The sequence below is a fragment of the Nerophis lumbriciformis genome, linkage group LG10, assembly GCF_033978685.3.
Source record: "Nerophis lumbriciformis linkage group LG10, RoL_Nlum_v2.1, whole genome shotgun sequence".
In the NCBI taxonomy this organism is placed as follows: Eukaryota; Metazoa; Chordata; class Actinopteri; order Syngnathiformes; family Syngnathidae; genus Nerophis; species Nerophis lumbriciformis.
The window spans coordinates 42,543,633-42,570,162 of record NC_084557.2 but is presented as its reverse complement, the minus strand read 5'-3'; the positions used below and the strand labels follow the sequence as shown (position 1 = coordinate 42,570,162).

Sequence of the window (26,530 nt, the reverse complement as noted above, 5' to 3'; positions counted from 1 at the left end):
CTTAAGGAAAAAAATATTTGGTGAGACTTTTCTCAAAGCCGAAGAAAGTGAAGTAATGAAGCTAATAAATAGACAGCCAATAATCTGGATAGCGGCTGTGAGACGATCAAACATGACTTTTAACGCCATCACCTGGTACATGTTGGTTGGTGTGTTCACTGCATTTTCAGACTGTTAATCAAAGCATGATTTATTCAGTTACACACGTAGCATTTACATACCTGCCAACTACTCCGGTTTTCCCGTAATTAGTACGGTTTTCATCAACCTATTCTGGGTTACGGTTGCAGTGATAAAAAATATGTTTTTTCATTAATTAAAAATTTTTTTTTTTTAAAGTTTTATTCACGAAATCGCATAACAACAATGACAATCGACACTGCTTCCCGTAACTTCCTATCGAGCCATTCCGAATGCCATGCGCGAGGCTATTTATAGCACCGCTGCCAAGCACGAGGCACCTGTTGCCATTGTTTCCAAACGAGCGAACGATCATGGAATCAGCCGGAGAAAAATCGCAAACGAGTCTTAAACCGAAAAGAAAACTGCAGTCATTCCGTGAAGAATATTCAAAAGCCTATCCGGGAATAATTATCCGTTCCAAAAAGGGTGAAAACTATGCGAATTGCACCTTGTGCAGACAAGATTTTTCGATCGGACACGGAGGAATTAGCGATGTAAAAGACCACGTTGGGACAAAAAAACACAAGTCTAATGCCGTTGCTAGCGATACAAGTGGAAAACTTTCAACGTTTTTCGTCGCCCAAACAGATTCTTTGGATGTGATAAATGCCAAAGTTTTATTTACGGAGGCAATAATTGAGCATGGACTTCCAATCGCACTGGCTGATCTCATGGGTCAGTTATTTCGGAAAATGTTTCCCGACTCGAAAATCGCCAAAAAATATGGATGTGGTCGAACCAAAACATCAAACATTATTCAGTGTCTTGGAACAGAATCCTCAAAAAGTATCGCCGATGTCATGAAGACGGAACCACTTAGCATGTCGACTGACGGCAGCACCGATTATGACGATGTAAAACTGTACCCCATTTGTGTTCGATATTTCGATGACGACATTGGAAAAGTATTGTCAGTACTCTGATAGAATAAATTTGGATTTTAGCCACAAAAAGGTAATGACACCAATGTTATCTATTGGAATTGTTTAGTACTGTTATACTGTTAAAAGTGTTTATACTATTTATGCTTTCAAGTCCAAGTTGAAGAAATCTTGTTAAATGTTGACAGCATAACTACCAAAATACAGAAGTATGTCCTTAATATTTTTGCAGTGCTATTTCTGTTGAAAAGTTAAAATGATTACATTAGAGATGTGATGTGCCACTTTTCAAGTGTCTGATGGCTTAAATTAATTTTCATTAATTTTTCATATTTTGAATTCTTTTGAAAGGCTTACAAAAAAACTACATTTGAATTGTAATTCCATGCTATTGACAGGACTATTAATTTTAATGAAGTTAGCTTACCATGTTTACAGTATGATAATTGTGATAGAAATGTGAATTTTAGGCACAGAATATTTTTTACAATTGAACAAGGCAGTAGATTATACAAGTTTGGACAGAAAGTTAATAATGACACCAATTTTTTTTTTAATGGAATTGTTTAGTACTGTTTTACCATTTGTTTACTGTAAAAAGTGTTTATATTGTTTATACTTTCAATTAACAAATTGAAGTCTTGTGAAAGGTTGACAGGATAACTGGCATTAACTGTCAAAATAATTTCAAACTATTGAAGTTAGCTTACAGAATAAACATGTCAATCAACCCATATGATTTTTGCTGTAATATTTTTGTTTTGAAAAGTCACTGTGACTGATAGAAAAGTGATGGTTTTAGCAACATTTTAACCTGTCTGAATGCTAATAATCATTTTGCGTCGGACCCCCCACCGGTACTTTGTCCTGGACCTACCCCTGGACCCTGGCTATTAGGTTTTTCTGATTTCAAAAGTTGGCAGGTATGCTTCAAACTGACCACTAAAAAAAAAAAAGAAACCTACTTGAAAATGTCAGAGGAACTCTCTCCCGCAGATTAGATTTTTCCTTTAGTGATGAAAATTGACGTCAGGAAACCCACAATAATGCATGTCCTTGGCCATATTTCGACAAATGTATGCGTTTAGAGAAAACAATGCCCAAAACCTTAGTTTTTAGTTGTTTACTCTGTAAACCATAACATAAAACTAACCTGCTCTCTTCATCTAAGACGTGTTTGTCAAGATATAGATAGATGCTGTTTTTTTTTTTACTGTAGGTAGAGAAAATTAATAACATTATAGGGGTGGGCCAAAGAAAAGGCAAATTAAATAAATACATAGAGAGGGGTGTGGCAACCCCTAGAGGTAGTTGTAGGGTGTCCCCAGCTAAATGACAGATAGTTAATAGTAATATTTGTACAGTTACATGAACATTGATATTATACATGTGGGTCCATAGATAGAAATGTTGTTAAATGTAGCTAACTACTTTTGCAGTGTAGCTTGTAGTGTAGCTTGCTACAGTTCTCCGGGGATAGCTTCCCCTGTAGCTTAGCTACATTTAACCTCTTAAGGCCAAAGCTGTTGGTTTACATGCTTTTTTTTATTTCTCTTTGCTATTTGGGATTATTGGACCCTAATTAGAACAAAAACTAAAAATCATCTTTTAATATGATGTACTTAGTCCATAAGCACACAAACGTGTACTTCATGTGTAGTGACATGCACATTTTTATTTTTACACTTTTTTTTCCAAATTCCATTGTATGTTATACTCTTCTGACACCACCAGATGACAGTAGTTTACCCATCACTGGCTTCATGTTGGTTAAGTAGCTTCTTACCCAGTTCAAGACCAACCCTCTGATGCCATATAATTGATGAAAACGTGACGATGTTGTCACTTTTGTGTAGGGATGATGTTCGAAACCGATTCTCCCGGTTGTTCGATAAGAAAAGAACCGATTCCATGGACTCGAATCCCTTTTTGAGAACCTGTTCTCGTTATCGAGGCCACTATAGTAAAGAAAAAGAGTTGGTTCTTTATTCGAATCCCTGGGAACGAATCCCAAATGGGCAATGTTATGCCCATTTGATTGTAGACTCTTACTGACATCTTGTGGCGATATGAAAATACTACGCGTCAATAGTTTGGGCACTTCCGGGTTGGCGACGAGAAGTAGACAAGTTGTGTTAGCTCTTACAAGCCTTGGAAAAGATAAGTCTGTAAGTAAACTGTTTAACTTGTTTATGTAACTCAATATTAAGGTGGAAAGTGGTTAAATTTGATCGTAAGATGTTTATTGAAAAACGATTTTTGTGCACTGTTTCAATGGATGTTTTGAGGACTTAAAATGGCTGCCAGTCGTGTATTTCCACCATCGAATTAGTTTCAAAACTCAGAAGTATTTGTTTGATGATAGTACTGTATATTTGTGTGAAGCTAATATTTACATATTGTGTATTAAATTTCAGTATGTTAATTGAATCACATAGCTTATACATTTGTCATTGTGTGTATTTCAGTTTAAAAAAACAACAACAAAAAAAACAGTCCAGTGCAAGACAAAAGTAAAGATAAGAAAAGAAAAAGCAAGATCAACAACAATAAAGAGCCTAAATGGATTAATCTGCTTTGGAACTTTATTAGACGTCTTGGATTGTGTGTTAGCTGTCTGCCTGTGTGTGTAGTTAGTATGTTCCAATAGCAGCAGAAGTGCACTTTTTGGAGAGCTGTATTATTTTCAGTTTTGTGCCCAAGGGACTGATTTTATTTAACACTATATTATTATTTATACACCTATAGTGATCACAGAGACAGGTTGTTTTTGTGTTACTGTATATATTTGTTTTTCTGAAAAATCCCACTTAATATACTTTGGGTAACAACAGTCAATATTTTTATTTATTTATTTATTTTTTAGGGGGGTAACAGTCAATATTTATTTATTTATTTTAGTTTAGTTTTTTCTTATAAAATAAAAGTGAGCTTTTGTTAAACCAAATATTGTGTTTTTTTCCATATACAACAACCTATCTGGATTCGATAAGAGAATCGATAAGAGAATCGATAAGGAATCGGTTCGATAAGAGGATTCGATAATGGGCTCGAACTCGATAATTTCTTATCAAACATCATCCCTACTTTTGTGAGATACTGTACAAATTAGCATCGAGCGCTGTGACTGCGTGCACTTACAGAACGTGGGAATGGAGCGCAATCAGGTTTTGTCTGCAGTTCTCATGGCTCCCAGGTATGAGGTCATCGGAGCAAGAGTGTGTGTTGAGGGGAAAATGGGGGGAAAGACACAACTGGCAGCCTTATCACTATTACAGTGAGGAAGCCAAGCCTACTGGACAGCATGAAAGCAGTCATTAGACGTCATCAGTGTGTTAGTTTTGGAGTTGGTAATACTACAAAAACTCACCCCATGCACAAGAAACACATTTTCCAACCTTCAGTGAGAAGCCATGAAATGCTACCAATCTCATTAGATTGTGCACTTGTCCCTAATATTTTGGCCTAAGAGCAGCTCACACATCTGGCATCCTTGGGAGGCCGACCCCCTCGCAGGTGGACATTGCGAGCACAGCAAACAAAGCTCTTACTAGGAGACGCTGTCCACTTGTTGGGCTTCCAGTGTCTCCATTGTGTGGGGCCTCCGACCCTCTGGAAATGTCCTCAGTCGGCCTCAGTCAATATTGACCCCTGACCCCCTACCTTCACTGTGACGTGTGACCACATCCAATGGCTCATAATTCATCTCCTCTGTGAGAGGGATATTATTATACCGTATGTGACATAAGCATTGTGTGCCCTGTCATGCTTTTTAAGTTTTTACATGCCAAAATAATACAAATAAAAACTAAAATAAGTAATTTCGGTAGAAATTGCGCGTGAGTGCTGAAATACCAAAGCCAAAACTGAAATGCTAACAGTAAGCACGGGAGCCAGATAGTGTCAGGTAACACAAAATACAAACCCCGTTTCCATATGAGTTGGGAAATTGTGTTAGATGTAAATATGAACGGAATACAATTATTTGCAAATCATTTTCAACCCATATTCAATTGAATGCACTACAAAGACAAGATATTTGATGTTCAAACACATAAACTTTATTTTTTTTTTGCAAATAATAATTAACTTAGAATTTCATGGCTGCAACACGTGCCAATGTAGTTGGGAAAGGGCATGTTCACCACTGTGTTACATAGCCTTTCCTTTTAACAACACTCAGTAAACTTTTGGGAACTAAGAAGACACATTTTTTAAGCTTCTCAGGTGGAATTCTTTCCCATTCTTGCTTGATGTACAGCTTAAGTTGTTCAACAGTCCGGGGGTCTCCGTTGTGGTACTTTAGGCTTCATAATGCGCCACACATTTTCAATGGGAGACAGGTCTGTACTACAGGCAGGCCAGTCTAGTACCCGCACTCTTTTACTATGAAGCCACGTTGATGTAACACGTGGCTTGGCATTGTCTTGCTGAAATAAGCAGGGGCGTCCATGATAACGTTTCTTGGATGGCAACATATGTTGCTGCAAACCCTGTATGTACCTTTCAGTATTAATGGCGCCTTCACAGATGTGTAAGTTACCCATGCCTTGCGCACTAATACACCCCCATACCATCACAGATGCTGGCTTTTCAACTTTGCGCCTATACAATCCGGATGGTTCTTTTCCTCTTTGTTCCGGAGGACACAGCGTCCACAGTTTCCAAAAACGATTTAAAATGTGGACTCGTCAGACCACAGAACACTTTTCCACTTTGCATCAGTCCATCTTAGATGAGCTCGGGCCCAACGAAGCCGGCGGCGTTTCTGGGTGTTGTTGATGAATGGCTTTCGCTTTGCATAGTAGAGTTTTAACTTGCACTTACAGATGTAGCGACCAACTGTAGTTACTGACAGTGGTTTTATATTTTTTACACACTGATGTCGGTTTTTGATGCAGTACTGCCTGAGGGATCCAAGGTCACGGGCATTCAATGTTACGTGCAGTGATTTCTCCAGATTCTCGGAACCTTTTGATGATATTACGGACCATAGATGATGAAATCCCCAATTTCCTTGCAAAAGCTTGTTGAGAAATGTTGTTCTTAGACTGTTCGACAATTTGCTCATGCATTTTTTCACAAAGTGGTGACCCTCGCCCCATCCTTGTTTGTGAATGACTGAGCATTTCATGGAAGCTGCTTTTATACCCAATCATGGCACCCACCTGTTCCCAATTAGCCTGTTCACCTGTGGGATTTTCCAAATAAGTGTTTGATGAGCATTCCTCAACTTTTTTCAGTCTTTTTTGCCACTTGTGCCAGCTTTTTTGAAACATCTTACAGGAATCAAATTCCAAATGAGCTCATATTTGCAAAAAATAGCAGAGTTTCTCAGTTCGAACGTTAACTGTCTTGTCTTTGCAGTCTATTCAATTGAATATAAGTTGAAAAGGATTTGCAAATCATTGTATTCTCTTTTTATTTACCATTTACACAACGTGCCAACTTCACTGGTTTTGGGGTTTGTACGTCTCCGAGGTGCATTCCCGAAAAATATGTGACTCTGAGGTGTATACAGTATAAATAGCTGGGGAAAAAGTTTGCATGCTAACATTAGCATGCTAGCAATTGACTAAGATTAGCAAGGAGCATTTTGATTTTGGAATGGCTTGAGAAATTTGTGTAATATATATATATATATATATATATATATATATATACTGTATATATATATATATATATATATATATATATATATATATATATATATATATATATATATATATATATACTGTATATATATATATATATATATATATATATATATATATATATTTTTTTTTTTAAATATATATATATATATATATATATATATATATATATATATATATATATATATATATATATATATATATATGTATGCATGCTCGGAATAGAATGTTCAGAATAAACCAACACCATAGCATAAATATTCTCCTTGCATTCTTTTAATCAGCTTTGTTATTGCATAAAAGAGCATTATTTTTTTTTTTAAGATTTTGATTAACTTCAGTACATTTAAATATATGTATTAATATGAGGTATCATTGTTTTTATTTTATTTATATATATATATATATATATATGTATGTGTATATATATATATATTTTTTATTTATTTATTATAAATTTTTTTTATTTCCATCATTATTAGGTCTTTTTTTTCAATAACTTTTACTGCAGTACTTTTTTTTCAAGTGTTAAAAATATCAAACCTCATTTCATGTTATGCAAAACACTTTTGACTGAAGACTCTTAAGAATGCAGGCGCTTTGTTTTTGTTATATTTTGGAACACTATTCAAATGTATTTTCATTGCTAAATTTAGCACTGTGTGATTTGGCCTATCTTATTGTTTTGTTCCCCTTGATAAGGAATTGTATTAAAAGTACGTCCTGGCAGGCGTCCAGTAGCTGTTCTCCAGCCTGGAACATTTCAGGAAATCACTTTGTTGTCGCTCCATTATTAAACCCCGAGGACCTTTTTCCCCTTATCGTGCGTGCCCGTTGGCTCCACCCCTGTCACGACGCCATCGTGGGTTATGGGATCAATGGGAAGGGCTCCACAGGAAGGGGTTGGGAGGGAGGCTGTTTGTGAGGTAAAAGTGGAAAAAAAAAGCATGTTTTGCATATTTTCAGGACGCTGGTCCGGAAAGGTTTAACACAATCCCCTGTTGTGTGCTGTTTTTGTACTTTAATGACTGTCTCTGGCTCATTTGTTTTCGATTTTATATATATTATATTATGTTTTTGTGTGACTTAAAGCACTAAATAATGCACGCTGGTCTTAAAATTTAACTGCAAGAAACCCGATGCTCAATGCTAAAATGTCATCTGGAAGAAAATTAATATATTTTTGGTGATAAATATGAGTTAACATGTGATAGCAGCCTAAGGACTGTGGGTAGTAGTGTTTTAATGTGCTAACTTCATGAGCTTGGGGAACGTCACTCCATTCACGCCTAAAAAACTGCTATACCTAGATCGCAATTTTGCATGAAAAAAATTGAAAGCAACAGCTGTAGGTTGTGAGTTCAAACCCCGGCCGAGTCATACCAAAGTCTATAAAAATGGGACCCATTACCTCCCTGCTTGGCACTCAGCATCAAGGGTTTGGAATTGATTCCCGGGCGTGACCACCGCTGCTGCTCACTGCTCCCTTCACCTCCCAGGGGGTGATCAAGGGTGATGTGTCAAATGCAGTGGTACTTTAACTTTAACTTTAAGTGACTGTCAGAAAGTGGCTTGAAAATGGTCTGTAAAACATCATGTATGCAACATTTTGACCAAAGAACCACCATCACATGTTATGTAGACCAGTGTTTTCCAACCTTTTTTTGAGCCAAGGCACATTTTTTGCATTGACAAAATCTGGAGGCACACCACCAGCAGAAATCATTAAAAAAACAAAACTCAGTTGACAGTAAAAAGTCGTTGTCGCAATTGTTGGATATGACTTTAAACCATAACCAAGCATGCATCAATATAGCTCTTGTCTCAAAGTAGGTGTACTGTCACCACCTGTCACATCACTCCCTGACTTATTTTGACTTTTTTTTGCTGTTTTCCTGTGTGTGGTGTTTTAGTTCTTGCCTTGCGCTCCTATTTTGGTGGCTTTTTCTTTTTTCTTTTTCTTTTCCTGTAGCAGTTTCATGTCTTCCTTTGAGCGATATTCCCCGCACCTGCTTTGTTTTAGCAATCAAGAATATCTCAGTTGTTTTTATCCTTCTTTGTGGGGACATTGTTGATTGTCATGTCATGTTCGGATGTACATTGTGGACGCTGTCTTTGCTCCACAGTAAGTCTTTGCTGTCATCCAGTATTCTGTTTTTGTTTATAATGTAGACAGTTCAGTTTTAGTTCCGTTCTGCATAGCCTTCCCTAAGCTTCAATGCCTCTTCTTAGGGGCACTCACCTTTCGTTTATTTTTGGTTTAAGCATTAGATACTTTTTTACCTGCACGCTGCATCCCGCTGTTTCCGACATCTAGAAAGCAATTAGCTACCGGCTGCCACCTACTGATATGGAAGAGTATTACACGGTTACTCTGCCGAGCTCTAGACAGCACCGACACTCAACAACAACACATCATTTGCAGACTATAATTACTGGTTTGCAAAAAATATTTTTAACCCAAATAGGTGAAATTAGATAATCTCCCACGGCACGCCAGACTATATCTCACGGCACACTAGTGGTTGAAAAACACTGATGTAGACCACAGGGAAGTGTTTCACATTTAGAAAAAAAAATCTAAATATGACCCCTTTTGTATGAAAATAGACCTGACCTGACTGCTCATCTGCAGTGCGCCTTATAGTCCGGAAAATACAGTACTTACAAGCAGACACAGTGTGTAGACAGAAAAGGGAGAATGGACGCATTTTGCCTTAAAAAGTAAAGATAAAGGTGAAGTTATAACACTGAAACACCCTCAGGAAGAGGTGCTTTAAGACATGGTTAGCTAGCTAGCAGCTAACATCCATCCGAAGTCGGCAGTGTTTTAGCTACTTCTAAATCACTAATCCTGGCCTCCAGGGCGACAAATAAAGTAAGTTTCTTACATGTACCATTATCACTGCAGGACGAGGAATAGCTAAACATGTTTCACTACACACCATAAGAGGATACAATAGATCACCGGCGTCACCGCTAACAAAAGCTGAATGAATGAAAACAAATGCCATGGGTGGATCTACACCTAACATCCACTGTAATGATACCAAGTACAAGAGCGTATCTAGTCGATACTACTATGATTACATCGATATTTTGTATCGTCTCAAAATCTTTTTTCTTTTTTTTAAAGTTCATATAATGTTTATAAACTCAGGAAATATGTCCCTGAACACATGAGGACTTTGAATATGACCAATGTTGTCATGTTCTGTGGTCTGGATTATGTTTTGTTGTTTTTTGTTAGTTTTTGGACTTTTTCAGTTCCTGTTTGCGCTTCCTTGTTTGTTTTAGTTTCCATGAAGAGTGACGACTCATTAGTTTCACCTGCCTTATGTGTTCGGATCACGCACCTGCTCTAATCGGAGACTATTATTTAAGCCTGTTTTGCCAGTTAGTTGTCCTGGCGACATTGCTCTGTACATGTTCTTTTAATGCTCTGTTCATGCCATAGTTCATGCTGATTGTTCATGCTCTGTTCATACTGCTCGTTCCATGCCTTGCCAAGTAAGTTTTTGTTTATTCATGCCACAGTTAGCGAATTTTTGTTTCATTTCCATAGTTTACGCTAAGTGTTAGTTTTTGTTTCCTTCGTTAAGTTGTACCTTCGCCTTGAGCGCTTTTTGTTTGTACCCCTTTTTGAGTCAAGATTAAATCATGTTTTTACCTGCATGCCATGTCCGGAGTAGTCCGTTTGCTTCCTGAGAAAACAATCCTCGCAGTAAGCTGCGAAAACCTTCACGTTATGACAAATGTATGATCCTGTAACTACTTGGTATCGGAGCGATACCTAAATTTGTGGTATCACCCAAAACTAAAGTAAATAATCAAACAACAGAAGAATAAGTGATTATTACATTTTAACAGAAGTGTAGATAGAACATGTTAAAACAGAACATAAGCAGATATTAACAGTAAATGAACAAGTAGATTAATAATCAATTTTTGCAGTTTGTCCCTCATAATGTTGACAAAATAATGGAATGAATAATGACACAATATGTTACTGCATACGTCAGCAGACTAATTAGGAGTCTTTGTTTGCTTACTTACTATTAAAAGACAAGTTGTCTAGTATGTTCACTATTTTATTTAAGGACAAAATTGCAATAAGAAACATATGTTTAATGTACCCTAAGATGTTTTGTTAAAATAAAGCCGATAATGCAATTTTTTTGTGGTCCCCTTTATTTAGAAAAGTATCGACATACATTTTGGTACCCGTACCAAAATATTGGTATCGGGACCACCCTAGTAGGTAGTTGTGTTTCTAACATGACGAGGTTGGGGAACTTAACTCCATTCACTTTCCACCAGTCAGTGTGTTGACAATAAACAAACCTGACTAAAGAATGCAAATTCAATTCCAAATTAAAGCTGCAAGCAGTGATGGACGGGACCGACTTTGACGGCACATAAAATCCAAACCGGAGCAGTAATTAAAACTCTTTGGTCAACTTTTAATCATTAGGGTTCAATCTCTCTCCTGTGCTAGTTTGATGCCGACACGACAAACGCGCTCAGAGGAGATAATGTTTGAAAAAAGGTGACCGGTTTTTACAGAACTTTTGTTTTGAAGGGGGAATTGCAAACTTCCTGTTGATTTTTGCTGGGGGTTGTCAATATATGAAATGTAGGTCTAAGTGAGACCTACATAGAGGTTTTTGTTTCATGTCTCTAAGACATTCCTACTGGAAGTTACAGGTAGTTTTGTCTGAGTGTTCTTCCTAGGAGAAGTTGTCTGTGTTTTCTTCCTAGGGGGCGCTAGAGCGCAATTTTGAGTTTTGGGGTTTGGTTTTTGTGTGTGTCTAGTTTGGTGAGTTTTGAAGCATGTTAAGGGGGTCAAATTACAGTTCAAAGAGGCAAAGGTGACTGTTTTTACAAAACTTTTGTTTTGAAGGGGGATTTGCAAACTTCCTGTTGATTTTTGCTGAAGGAAGTCGATGTATGAAATCTATGTCTAAGTGAGACCTACATAGAGGTTTTTGTTTCATGTCTCTACGACATTCGTACTGGAAGTTACAGGCAGTTTTGTCTGTGTTTTCTTCCTAGGGAGCGCTAGAGCGCAATTTTGAGTTTTAAATTTGGGTTTTTTGATTAGATGGCAATTTTCGCCAGTCCTGACGTGTGTGTCAAATTTGGTGAGTTTTGAAGCATGTTAAGGGGGTCAAATTACAGCTCAAAGAGGCAAAGGTGACTGTTTTTACAAAACTTTTGTTTTGAAGGGGGATCTGCAAACTTCCTGTTGATTTTTGCTGAAGGAAGTTGATGTATGAAATCTAGGTCTACGTCAGACCTACATAGAGGTTTTTGTTTCATGTCTCTACGACATGAAACATGGTTGTGACGTGTGTGTCAAATTTGGTGAGTTTTGAAGCATGTTAAGGGGGTCAAATTACAGCTCAAAGAGGCGGCGGAATAATAATAATAAAACCTTACAATTACAATAGGGTCCTCTGTCCCAAAGGGACATTGCAGTCCCTAAAAAACCTGGAGCTCGGAGCTAAATGCAAGCACAATACAATACTTAGTCGATTTTTGGAAAGCAGCATAATGACGACTAGATATCCCGGTATTTAATGCGCTAACTTGGGAACCTCACTCCATTCAACTGTTATTCCTTCATTGACCGTTCCAACTTTACCCAGATAATCCTATCAGTTTTGGTAGTTTTGTGCATTCACAGTCCATGCAATGAGAGTGCGTGTGTATGGCGAGGCACACTTTCATCAACGCGGTGGTCTGATAGTTAGCGCCGCAATTAAGACGTGTGGTCAGCATCAGCCCCCCCCACCCATGTGAGCCCTAACATCATCCTGCAGAGTTGTGCCTGGAAGCGCTAAATCACTAACGACTTTTAATCACTTGGCAACGATGCGTCGCATGTGCGCTCAACGTGTGCCGGCAGATGCTGCACATCCTCTGCGGTTGGCAGCGCACTCTCTCGTGGCTCCGATCCAGCCCGGCCTGCGGCCTTGCAGGACCACGGACTGGTCCGTGTTTGAGCGAGGCATTTTTTCACACGGGCCCCCCCGCCAAGAGACCGCTCACAGTTTACAGCTCTGCTCTTTGCCACGTCCAATCCGAAGGACCGCCTCTGACAGCCCAGTTCTGGGGCCCAGCCGAGGCCAGCGAGCTGGACCCGATCTCAGAGCTAAAGGCTGCCAAAGTGTTTGTCTTGCAGGGGGGACATTCCGGTGATTCATTCGCCTTTTTAAATCTACGTATACTGCACTTTCATAACTCTCTGCCAGTTAGTGGACGCTGACTTTTCTGTGCAGCCCGACACACACGCGTGCTGTTTATGTCTGCCATTTGTCTTCAGCACGCCATGTTGTAAAATTCTGTCCCCCTGGCACCGACGCTGCCTTATGAGGTGCTGCCGGTCCTAAGCCTACAGCAGGGGTGGCCACATTTTTTCAGCAGCCTTTTTAAATGACCAAGTCGAGGTGATCTATCTATCTATCTGTCTATCTATCTATCTATCTATCTATCTATCAACCATATTTTTCGGAGTATAAGTCGCACCGGAGTATAAGTCGCACCTGCCGAATAAAGAAGGAAAAAAACATATATAAGTTGCACTGGAGTATAAGTCGCATTTTTTGGGGAAATTTATTTGATAAAACCCAACACCAAGAATAGACATTTGAAAGGCAATTAAAATAAATAAAGAATAGTGAACAACAGGCTGAATAAGTGTACGTTATATGAGGCATAAATAACCAACTGAGAACGTGCCTGGTATGTTAACGTAACATATTATGGTAAGAGTCATTCAAATAACTATAACATATAGAACATGCTATACGTTTACCAAACAATCTGTCACTCCTAATCGCTAAATCCCATGAAATCTTATACGTCTAGTCTCTTACGTGAATGAGCTAAATAATATTATTTGATATTTTACGGTAATGTGTTAATCATTTCACACATAAGTCGCTCCTGAGTATAAGTCGCACCCCCGGCCAAACTATGAAAAAAACTGCGACTTATAGTCCGAAAAATACGGTATCTATCTATCTATCTATCTATCTATTTATATATATATATTAGGGGTGTAACGGTACGTGTATTTGTATTGAACCGTTTCGGTACAGGGGTTTCGGTTCGGTTCGGAGGTGTACCGAACGAGTTTCCACACGAACATATGAAGTAGCCGCCTAAGCTAAAGTCTTAACAAGCTGCTCCGCTTTCTGCCTCTTCTCTGTCAGTACTCTACACAGCACCCAGCATTGTCCCACCCACACAACCATCTGATTGGTTACACGCAGAGCGGTAACAGCCAATCAGCAGTGCACATTCAGAGCGGTAACAGCCGTTTAGCAGGTAATAGAGATGCGCGGTTTGCGGACACAACCGCGGAGTCCGCGGATTATCCGCGGATCGGGCGGATGAAATTAAAAAAAATAAGATTTTATCCGCTCGCGGGTCGGGTCGGGCGGATTAATTAGATATTTTTTTTATTTTTTATTTTTTATTTTTTTTTGCGGGTGGCAGTTAAACCAATTGGGAAATATATATACATAGTTAAATGTTGTTACCCACATACGAAAAACGAGCAGGCACCTGCTGCATATGCCACAACAGAAGAAAAAAAAAAAAAGAGATGGACACTTTTACGGAGCGGAGAAGGCCCCCGACGCCTCGCCGGGGTCCGGGACCGAGGCCCCTTCCCCCGAGAGGGCCCCACCGGGAGCCGTAGCTGAGGCGATCCGCGAGAAGGGCCTGACGCACGTCCAGGGTCACTACCGCGCCCACCGCACCGACACCCCGCCTCGTCCGCTTTCGACGCGGCCGGCGTCACGCGCAGCAGGTAAGCAGCTTACCTGCCCGCCACCCCCGTGGCCGGGGGCTCGTAACATGGGTCACTCCGCGCGCTCCGCCCGCGCAGCTTACCTGCTTGCCACCCCTGTTGCCGGGGGCGCGTAAAAGGGGTCACTCCGCGCTCAGTGCGCTCACGAAAGGGGTGGGGCTCACCCTGGTTGATATAGAGAGCAGGACAGTGGCCATGGAATTTCATTTAAGGTTTGTGATAAACCATCAAACTCATTCGTTAAAAGGACTCTATAGTAATATAAAGCGAATTTTTCTGGACATTATCATGCAAGAAAAGTTTATTTTTGGGATCGCGATCACCGCGTAATGATTTTTAAAGGTTGCATTACATTATTAACTGTCCCATGTGATCAGCCAGTGCAATTGGAAGTCCATGCTCAATTATTGCCTCCGTAAATAAAACTTCGGCATTTATCACATCCAAAGAATCTGTTTGGGCGACGAAAAACGTTGAAAGTTTTCCACTTGTATCGCTAGCAACGGCATTAGACTTGTGTTTTTTTGTCCCAACGTGGTCTTTTACATTGCTAATTCCTCCGTGTCCGATCGAAAAATCTTGTCTGCACAAGGTGCAATTCGCGTAGTTTTCACCCTTTTTTTTTTTTTTAATTAATATTAGATATATAACAACGGGCGGATGGCGGGCGGATGCAGTTCTGATCAAACGTTACATCGGGTGGATGGCGGATGGTTGACGACTTTCTGACGCGGTTGCGGATGAGATAAATTGCCTATCCGCGCATCTCTAGCAGGTAAGCATCAGGCAGCGGACTCTCCCCAAATGATAATAAACACCTCCCAGTCAAATACTAGTAACATCACTATGAGCCCGTTGACCTTCTAGAAATATAAACTGTAGCTCAGCTTGCTCGCAGTCCTGGCTTGAGGTGAAGGCTAATACGCTTTTAGCGAAACGTTAGCTCATTTTGTGGTGTGTGTGTGTGTGTGTGTGTGTGTGTGTGTGTGTGTGTGTGTGTGTGTGTGTGTGTGTGTGTGTGTGTGTGTGTGTGTGTGTGTGTGTGTGTGTTACGGACAGCAAAGCCCTGTCTGTCTGTTATTTCACTTTACCTTTTTCTGTGTTGATTGAGCTGTGTTGAAGCAGCAAAAAAGGACATTATGTTAAATGAAGAGTTTCTGTCTCTGATAGTTGATATAATAATGTAAGTGCATCATTAAGCCTACATGAACTCCATGGTGTTCTCTCCTAAAGCTATTGTACTATTTTTTCAGCTATAGTTACATTAATCATTAGTAATGGAGCAGCCTAGTTTTGAATTGCAGGGTCCCTGCTCTCACATGTTGATAAAAATGTAACATTTACATATTCAAAATCAACTACAGGTTTCCCAAATGCTGTAATAAATTAAGTATGATGAGTTGACTTAAAACTGTTTAATGTTGCACTTTTTATATATAGAAGAAACGTTTTGTCATTTTATTTAATCTGAGCAACAACTTGAAGCAGTTTAATGTTGATTAACGTGGGCAGAATTATTATAGTGTTCCCAATGTTCAAAGGATAAAGCCATTGTTTACAAATTTGGTAAATAAATAACCAAAAAATTTATATTTTGTTGTTTTCTTACTGTACCGAAAATGAACCAAACCGTGACCTCTAAACCGAAATTTTTGTGTACCGTTACACTCCTAATATATATATATATATATATATATATATATATATATAAATATGTGTATATATATATATATATATATATATATATATATATATATATATATATATATATATGTATGTGTGGGAAAAAAAATCACAAGAATATTTCATCTCTACAGGCCTGTTTCATGAGGGGGGGGTTCCCTCAATCATCAGGAGATTTTAATGGGAGCATTCACATACCATGGTTTATATAGGGCACAGAGTGGGTGGGTACAGGCTGGCGTAGGGGCGTGGTGATTGGCTCATGTGTTAACACATGAGCCATCATTAAGCCTACATGAACTCCATGGTGATTGGCTCATGTGTTAACACATGAGCCAATCACCACGCCCCTACGCCAGCCTGTACCCACCCACTCTGTGCCCTATATAAACCATGGTATGTGAATGCTCCCATTAAAATCTCCTGATGATTGAGGGAACCCCCCCCTCATGAAACAGGCCTGTAGAGATGAAATAGTCTTGTGATTTTTTTTTCCCACACATACATATATTGCGCTCTACTACGGTATCGAGCACTATTTTTTGGATAACCTTATTAAGACATATATATATATATATATATATATATATATATATATATATATATATATATATATATATATATATATATTAGGGATGTCCCGATCCAGGTTTTTGCACTTCCGATCCGATACCGATATTGTTTTTGCACTTCCGATCCGATACCGATACTGGCCTATCCGAGCATGTATTAAAGTTTAAAGTTATTTAGCCTACTTAGTTGTCAGAATCATGTTGAAAAGGGTTTTAGTACTCTTGATAACAACTAGCCAGCTGAATTAGGGGAGTTTGAATAATACACAATGGTTGGTAACAAGAAACTGACCTGTTTATTCAAGGATAAACACAAAATAGACACAATTATACATGACAAACAGAAATGGCATCATTGAACTAGGGCTGGGCGATATGGCCTTTTTTTAATATTGCGATATTTTAAGGCCATATTGCGATACACGATATATATCTCAATATTTTGCCTTAGCCTTGAATGAACATTTGATGCATATAATCACAGCAGTATGATGATTCTATGTGTCTACATTAAAACATTCTTCTTCATACTGCATTAATATATGCTACTTTTAAACTTTCATGCAGAGAAGGAAATCACAACTAAAAAAATCACTATTTTTTTCATACGGTGTTGATCTGGAAATGTTTGCCTCGGCATTTTGATGGTGTGGGCGTGTGGCACCGAATGGAGATAAGCGTCTCGACAGACGTTGCAATATTTGAACAATGATAACGAAAACTGTTTTCTCTGTCGTGTCCGTGTGTCGAAAATTGTTATGCGCTTACTTTTTTTTTGATTTTGTGCGTGGCATAGATTTGCCGTGCGCAGAGGACGCTTGAGCAGTGCACAATTGCACAGGCAAGCACGGCTGCGCTAGCATCACAGCTAACGTTAGCCATGCTGCTACGTCTCTGCTCGGGGAGGGCGTATACGTATGTGACGTATGATGTGACAGTATGTGACGTGTGTAAGAAGGTGCGCTTGCTGTCTGTGAGAAGGAGACACAGGAAAGAGTGAGAAGAGCCTGTCGTGTAATGCCAGCAGCTAAAAGCAACTGCGTGAGAATCCACAGACCTGTGGATGTATTGAAGGTGTGCTGTAAAATGCGGAGCGGAAATTAGGGAGCAGCAGAAAAGTGGAATGTATTATTTAAATTGGTGCGTTGGAAAACACGGACCGGATTTTTGTTAAACTGGATCTGGATCAGCATTTTCCCATGCCTTGCCGATTCGCATTTTTTTGCAAATATCGGCGGCCGGGACATCCCTAATATATATATATATATAATTAATGTTGTCCCGATACCAATATTTTGTTACCGTTCAACATTTTCAATTCATTCTGGAAATTCAAACAACCATTTTTCCAGGAATTCCTGTTTTTTTCTAACCTTATTTCCAATTCTTTCAACCCATTTCAACTGTTCCACTGTCAACACATTCCTCTTAGTCAGGACAAAAAAAACCAAGTTGGCTTAAGAACTTGGAAAAATTTCCGGTTTTCCCAAAATTCCGTAATACCATTTTTCAATTAAAAAAACTGTTACTACTTCAACATTTCTTGCCCGATTTAAACAATTCCAACACCAACCAATTCAGCTCATTCAGGACATTCATGCTCTAAATTGTTTGAAAAAAATAAAAACGCTTTCCCCAAATTTCCAGGAAGTTCCCCATATTGAAATGAATGGGACATTTTTACAAGTAACACAATTCCCACATTTTTCAACATATTCAAACCATTCCTACATCAACACATTCCACTCATTCTGGACATTCAAACTAACACTTTCCCAAGTTCCAAACCAAATTCCGGTTTTCCTGGAAATTTAAACTCTTCCACATTAAAACCATTTCAACATTCATACTATTCTTACATTCATGCTACAAACCCCGTTTCCATATGAGTTGGGGAATTGTGTTAGATGTAAATATAAATGGAATACAATGATTTGCAAATCATTTTCAACCCATATTCAGTTGAATATGCTACAAAGACAACATATTTGATGTTCTAACTGATAAACATTTTTTTTTTGCAAATAATCATTAACTTTAGAATTTGATGCCAGCAACACGTGACAAAGAAGTTGGGAAAGGTGGCAATAAATACTGATAAAGTTGAGGAATGCTCATCAAACACTTATTTGGAACATCCCACAGGTGAACAGGCAAATTGGGAACAGGTGGGTGCCATGATTGGGTATAAAAGTAGATTCCATGAAATGCTCAGTCATTCACAAACAAGGATGGGGCGAGGGTCACCACTTTGTCAACAAATGCGTGAGCAAATTGTTGAACAGTTTAAGAAAAACCTTTCTCAACCAGCTATTGCAAGGAATTTAGGGATTTCACCATCTACGGTCCGTAATATCATCAAAGGGTTCAGAGAATCTGGAGAAATCACTGCACGTAAGCAGCTAAGCCTGTGACCTTCAATCCCTCAGGCTGTACTGCATCAACAAGCGACATCAGTGTGAAAAGGATATCACCACATGGGCTCAGGAACACTTCAGAAACCCACTGTCAGTAACTACAGTTGGTCGCTACATCTGTAAGTGCAAGTTAAAACTCTCCTATGCAAGGCGAAAACTGTTTATCAACAACACCCAGAAACGTTGTTGGCTTCGCTGGGCCTGAGCTCATCTAAGATGGACTGATACAAAGTGGAAAAGTGTTCTGTGGTCTGACGAGTCCACATTTCAAGTTGTTTTTGGAAACTGTGGACGTCGTGTCCTCCGGACCAAAGAGGAAAAGAACCATCCGGATTGTTATAGGCCCAAAGTTGAAAAGCCAGCATCTGTGATGGTATGGGGGTGTATTAGTGCCCAAGACATGGGTAACTTACACATCTGTGAAGGCGCCATTAATGCTGAAAGGTACATACAGGTTTTGGAGCAACATATGTTGCCATCCAAGCAACGTTACCATGGACGCCCCTGCTTATTTCAGCAAGACCATGCCAAGCCACGTGTTACATCAACGTGGCTTCATAGTAAAAGAGTGTGGGTACTAGACTGGCCTGCCTGTAGTCCAGACCTGTCTCCCATTGAAAATGTGTGGCGCATTATGAAGCCTAAAATACCACAACGGAGACCCCCGGACTGTTGAACAACTTAAGCTGTACATCAAGCAAGAATGGGAAATAATTCCACCTGAGAAGCTTAAAAAATGTGTCTTCTTAGTTCCCAAACATTTACTGAGTGTTGTTAAAAGGAAAGGCCATGTAACACAGTGGTGAACATGCCCTTTCCCAACTACTTGGCACGTGTTGCAGCCATGAAATTCTAAGTTAATTATTATTTGCAAAAAAATAAATAAAGTTTATGAGTTTGAACATCAAATATGTTGTCTTTGTAGTGCATTCAATTGAATATGGGTTGAAAAGGATTTGCAAATCATTGTATTCCGTTTATATTTACATCTAACGCAATTTCCCAACTCATATGGAAACGGGCTTTGTACATTCTATCAGCATTTCAGTTCGACTTCAGCATTGGAGCATTCACATGCAATCCCTACAGGAATTGTCTCATCTAGTTATACCGGTAAATACTTTCCAACCTAAATTCGTATAAATATGACTATTATTACATCATTAACATTAACAACATTATTATTACAGATTCATACATAAGTACGTTCCAACCTAAATGCATGTATTTAAATTAAGTATATTTGATACATTATTAGATAATATTAAAGTTTATATATGCAATTGTATGGAGTACATTTTTTTTCTGTCAAAACAGAATTTTGTTAAAAAATAAGAAGTTCTTTATTGACGCGCATTACTTCCAGGCTTTTGCAGGCCACAGATTTGACCCCAGGCCTTGAGTTTGACACCCGTGTATCTGGTACTGAAACTGGAAACCGAAAAGTGTTCCCACAAAAGTCCAAGCAAGTGTTTTCTAAATGAGGGATTCATATTTAAGAGGTCTCCCCCTCAATAATTGTTTCAATAATGACATATCAGTACACAAGTTATAGAGCACTTACTGGGAGTACTTTTACCTAAACACTTACATTGGGTAAATATCTCCTATCCTTCTGCCTCCAAAGTCACCTCCTCATCTGTTCAGGTCAACCTCAGACGTGGCCACTAGGTGACACCAACACCTTGGTCCTCGGCTCACTCAGTCAGGCTCTCTTCACTTGTTAGCCAGCCAATAGGAACAACCGCGTGCCATTGAGACAAAAAGAAACCCCTTCCTATCAATTGCACCGTAAGAAACGTTTTTTTAGACACATTCAGATACACTCAGATAACCCCCCCACTATGTGTCCAGAAGAACTCCATTGACGTGGGGCCTTTCCTTGCTCAAACTAACAGACTCGGCGAGTGCTGGGACGAGTGACATCATCAAGCAGCACTTTAATAAGTAACCCACACAGTCATGCATACAGACTAACTTTTTAAATCCAATTTTAAAACATATTTTTGTGTGTATAACTGCTCTATTCCCTACTTATGGTCATTACATTTCCCCGGTGAGGGATAAATAAAGGATTATCTTCTCGTATTATTTAAATCAGTGACCTCACAAGTGGAACGTGGGCTTCATCCAAGAATCCTTTAATTAAAATATTCCAACACAGTGTTACTGTTCAAACTGTGTGTAACAGTACAGTGGCCCAAAATATTAAATATACTTGTTAAATAAAACCTCTATCTTGTTGTTAATGAAGACTTAGGCCTACTACGCTACTGTATTTTAATGTCATTATGGTGGTACTTAATGAATACTTAGGTCTACTACGCTACTGTATTTTAATGTCATTATGGTGGTACTTAATGAATACTTAGGTCTACTACGCTACTGTATTTTAATGTCATTATGGTGGTACTTAATGAATACTTAGGTCTACTACACTACTGTATTTTAATGTTGGTCATTATGGTGGTACTTAATGAATACTTAGGTCTACTATAATACTGTATTTTAATGTTGGTCATTATGGTGGTACTTAATGAATACTTAGGCCTACTACGCTACTGTATTTTAATGTTGGTCATTATGGTGGTACTTAATGAATACTTAGGTCTACTAAACTACTGTATTTTAATGTTGTCATTATGGTGGTACTTAATGAATACTTAGGTCTACTACACTACTGTATTTTAATGTTATCATTATGGTGATACTTAATGAATACTTAGGCCTACTATACTACTATATTTTAATGTTGTCATTATGGTGATACTTAATGAATACTTAGGCCTACTATGCTACTGTATTTTAATGTTTGTCATTATGGTGGTACTTAATGAACACTTAGGTCCATTACGCTACTGTATTTTAATGTTGTCATTATGGTGGTACTTAATGAATACTTAGGCCTACTACGCTACTGTATTTTAATGTTGGTCATTAAGGTGGTACTTAATGAATACTTAAGTCTACTACACTACTGTATTTTAATGTTGGTCATTATGGTGGTACTTAATGAATACTTAGGTCTACTATAGTACTGTATTTTAATGTTGGTCATTATGGTGGTACTTAGTGAATACTTAGGTCTACAACGCTACTGTATTTTCATGTTGGTCATTATGGTGGTACTTAATGAATACTTAGGCCTACTACGCTACTGTATTTTAATGTTGGTCATTATGGTGGTACTTAATGAATACTTAGGCCTACTACACTACTGTATTTTAATGTTGTCATTATGGTGGTACTTAATGAATGCTTAGGTCTACTACACTACTGTATTTTAATATTGTCATTATGATGGTGGTACTTAATGAATATTTAGGCCTACTATACTACTATATTTTAATGTTGTCATTATGGTGATACTTAATGAATACTTAGGCCTACTATGCTACTGTATTTTAATGTTTGTCATTATGGTGGTACTTAATGAACACTTAGGTCCACTACGCTACTGTATTTTAATGTTGTCATTATGGTGGTACTTAATGAATACTTAGGCCTACTACGCTACTGTATTTTAATGTTGGTCATTAACGTGGTACTTATTGTATACTTAAGTCTACTACACTACTGTATTTTAATGTTGGTCATTATGGTGGTACTTAATGAATACTTAGGTCTACTATAGTACTGTATTTTAATGTTGGTCATTATGGTGGTACTTAGTGAATACTTAGGTCTACAACGCTACTGTATTTTCATGTTGGTCATTATGGTGGTACTTAATGAATACTTAGGCCTACTACGCTACTGTATTTTAATGTTGGTCATTATGGTGGTACTTAATGAATACTTAGGCCTACTACACTACTGTATTTTAATGTTGTCATTATGGTGGTACTTAATGAATGCTTAGGTCTACTACACTACTGTATTTTAATATTGTCATTATGATGGTGGTACTTAATGAATATTTAGGCCTACTATACTACTATATTTTAATGTTGTCATTATGGTGGTGGTACTTAATGAATATTTAGGCCTACTATACTACTATATTTTAATGTTGGTCATTATGGTGGTACTTAATGAATACTTAGGTCCACTACGCTACTGTATTATAATGTTGTCATTATGGTGGTACTTAATGAATGCTTAGGTCTACTACACTACTGTATTTTAATGTTGTCATTATGATGGTGGTACTTAATGAATATTTAGGCCTACTGTACTACTATATTTTAATGTTGTCATTATGGTGATACTTAATGAATACTTAGGCCTACTATGCTACTATATTTTAATGTTGGTCATTATGGTGGTACTTAATGAATACTTAGGTCTACTACGCTACTGTATTTTAATGTTGTCATTATGGCAGTACTCAATGAATACTTAGGTCTACTACACTACTGTATTTTAATGTGGTCATCATGGTGGTACTTGGTGAGCCAAGTGTTTTCTGCAAACAAGCACAAAAACGAGCACGTTACGTCCCAAATTCAGCATTATTGTCTTTTTTGTAAAAGCGGACTTTGTTTTCATGTGGTTTTCATTGAGTTTGCAGTCATTCTCAAACTTTTTTCACCAAGTACCACCTTAAAAAAAAACTCTGCTCTCCAAGTACCACCATAATGACCAACATTAAAATACAATAGCGTAGTAGGCCTTAAGTATTCATTAAAAACAATTATATATATAATCTCGCCACACCTAGTGTGTGTGTGACAATCATTGGTACTTTAACTTTAACTTTAACTTTAAAACAAGGCAGAGGTTTTATTTAAAAATTATATTTCATATTTTTGGCCACTGTAACATTACAGAGTTTGAATAAAAATGCAAATATACTACCTCTTTAAATATAATGTAAAATATTTTTAATTTTTTGTGTATAACTGCACTATTCTGTACTTGTGGTCATGTTTTGGTCCATTTTAGTAGTCATCTAAATCAGTGACCCCACAGGTGGAACGTGGGCTTCATCCAATAATCCCTTAATTAAAATATTCCAACACAGTGTTACTGTTCAAACTGTGTGTAATGTTACAGTGGCCCAAAATATGAAATATACTTGTCAATTAAAACCTCGGCCTTGTTTTTAATGAATACTTGGGCCTACTACGCTACTGTATTTTGATGTTGTCATTATGGTGGTACTTGAGAGCCAAGTGTTTTCTGTTTTCTGCAAACAAGCACAAAAACGAGCACAATGTTACGTCGCAAATTCAGCATTATTGTCTTTTTTGTAAAAGCTGATTTTGTTTTTTGCATGGTTTTCATTGAGTTTGCAGTCATTCTCAAACTTTTTTCACCAAGTACCACCTTAAAAGAAACTCGGCTCTCCAAGTACCACCATAATGACCAACATTAAAATACAGTAGCGTAGTAGGCCTTAAGTATTCATTAAAAACAAGGTAGAGGTTTTATTTAATATTTTTGGCCACTGTAACATTACAGAGTTTGAACAAAAATGCAAATATACTACCTTTGTAAATATAGTGTAACATTTTTTAATTGTTTGTGTATAACTGCACTATTATGTACTTGTGGTCATGTTTTGGTCCATTTTAGTAGTCAAGTCAGGTGGAACGTGGGCTTCATCCAATAATCCCTTAATTAAAATATTCCAACACAGTGTTACTGTTCAAGCTGTGAATAGTTTGAAAAGAGGTTTTATTTAACAAGTATATTTCATATTTAGGCCACTGTAACATTACACACAGTTTGAACAGTAACACTGTGTTTGAATATAGGAACATAAAAGCCTGTGATTATTTGGCGTACCAGACTTTGGACCATGGCACAGTTTGAAAATCTATAGACTGTATTATAAACGAGTCAAAAACCATGTGATAATACGGAACAGTGTGAATATTTTTAGAATATTTTTCTTTCCACGCAGTGACTTCTCATCTGGTGTCACCTCTCATGGGTGTGTGCGCGCGCGCATTCCTCTTCACACAATTCCACTGCGCCCTTTGACATCCACGCAGTGACGCGCAGGCAGTTGTCACCAAAGTGACAGGCGACAGCTGAGTCCATACATCTGGAGTGGGGTGGTGGGGGTTAGTGGGGAAGGGGGTGTCCACGCACACTTCCACACCACCGCTAAAGAGTTTCCGCTTATTTTCCCCAGCCTTTTGCGCCTTGACGCGCAGGGAAAGTGAAAGGATGTCTCAGCGCGCACAGTGGATTATTAAAGTACATGACGTCACACGCCTGAAATGACCGTGAAAAAGTGTAATATATTTTCCTCCACTCACCTCCAAAGTGTTCAAACTGAGGGTATCCAATGCCAATAGTTCCTGAAAAGCGATCCACGCTGCGTCTCATGAGGCGTGCGCACAGCCAAAAAAAAAAAAAGTGCCGCAGTAGAGAGGTCCACCTCGGCCGCGCTGTCACAACATCTCCCGCTACTTGAGCGACCCACGCTGCGGCTCTTTGCTGTGGAGCTGCTGCGTGCTCGTTGGAGAGTCTCCTTCGGAGCGGCTCCCCCCCCTGTCGGCTTAAACAAGCACGCACCCCTCCCCCGCGTCCACCCACTCCCACACACGTCCCGCAGAGAAGGCGCTGTCACTTCACTCTTGCGTCGACGGGGAAATGTAATGTGCAATGTATGCGCACTTGACCGATTATCACCATAAATGATCCTTGTCAATAGATTCGGCCACTTCTTCAAGAGGAACTGCACTTAAAACATTTTTTTGTTGCCTATCGTTCCCCAAAAATGGTACTCAAGTAAGAGTACCTATACTTAAAAATAATGTGACTCAAGTAAAAGTATTTATAACCAGAGGTGGGTAGAGTAGCCAGAAATTGTACTCAAGTAAGAGTACTGTTACTTTAGAGATTTATTACTCAAGTAAAAGTAAGGAGTAGTCACCCAAATATTTACTTGAGTAAAAGTAAAAAGTATGTTGTGAAAAAGCTACTCAAGTACTGAGTAACTGATGAGTAACATATACACACACACACATATATATATATATATATATATATATATATATATATATATATATATATATATATATATATATATATATATATATATATATATATATATATATATATATATACACGCACACACATATATATATATATATATACACACACACACACACACACATATATATATATATATACACACACACACACACACATATATATATATATATATATATATATATATATATATATATATACACACACACACATATATATATATATGTATATATATATATATATATATATATATATATATACACACATATATATATATATATACATACATTGATATATACAGTATATAATTTATATTTATTTATTTTGCCGTTTTTGTTTACATGTTAAAGGTGTTTTAATGAATATA

General features: G+C 38.1%; 2 protein-coding genes across 5 annotated transcripts in view; one reads left to right on the top strand and one right to left on the bottom strand.

The window, feature by feature from the left end:
* Positions 1-25,599, bottom strand: part of prickle1a (prickle homolog 1a) — a 108,177-nt gene extending 82,578 nt beyond the window's left edge. The window contains exon 1 of the mRNA XM_061969585.2: positions 25,425-25,599. The gene's annotated coding sequence lies outside the window, so the exon portion shown is untranslated. The remainder of the gene's footprint in view (positions 1-25,424) is intronic.
* The window catches only part of LOC133612299 (voltage-gated delayed rectifier potassium channel KCNH4-like), a 306,771-nt gene that overhangs the window by 7,028 nt on the left and 273,213 nt on the right, over positions 1-26,530 (top strand). Inside the window, exon 2 of one of the 4 annotated variants that reach the window (XM_072913957.1) lies at positions 13,939-14,053. The exons of the other annotated variants lie outside the window; for them this stretch is intronic. The gene's annotated coding sequence lies outside the window, so the exon portion shown is untranslated. The remainder of the gene's footprint in view (positions 1-13,938; positions 14,054-26,530) is intronic. 4 annotated transcript variants of the gene reach the window in all.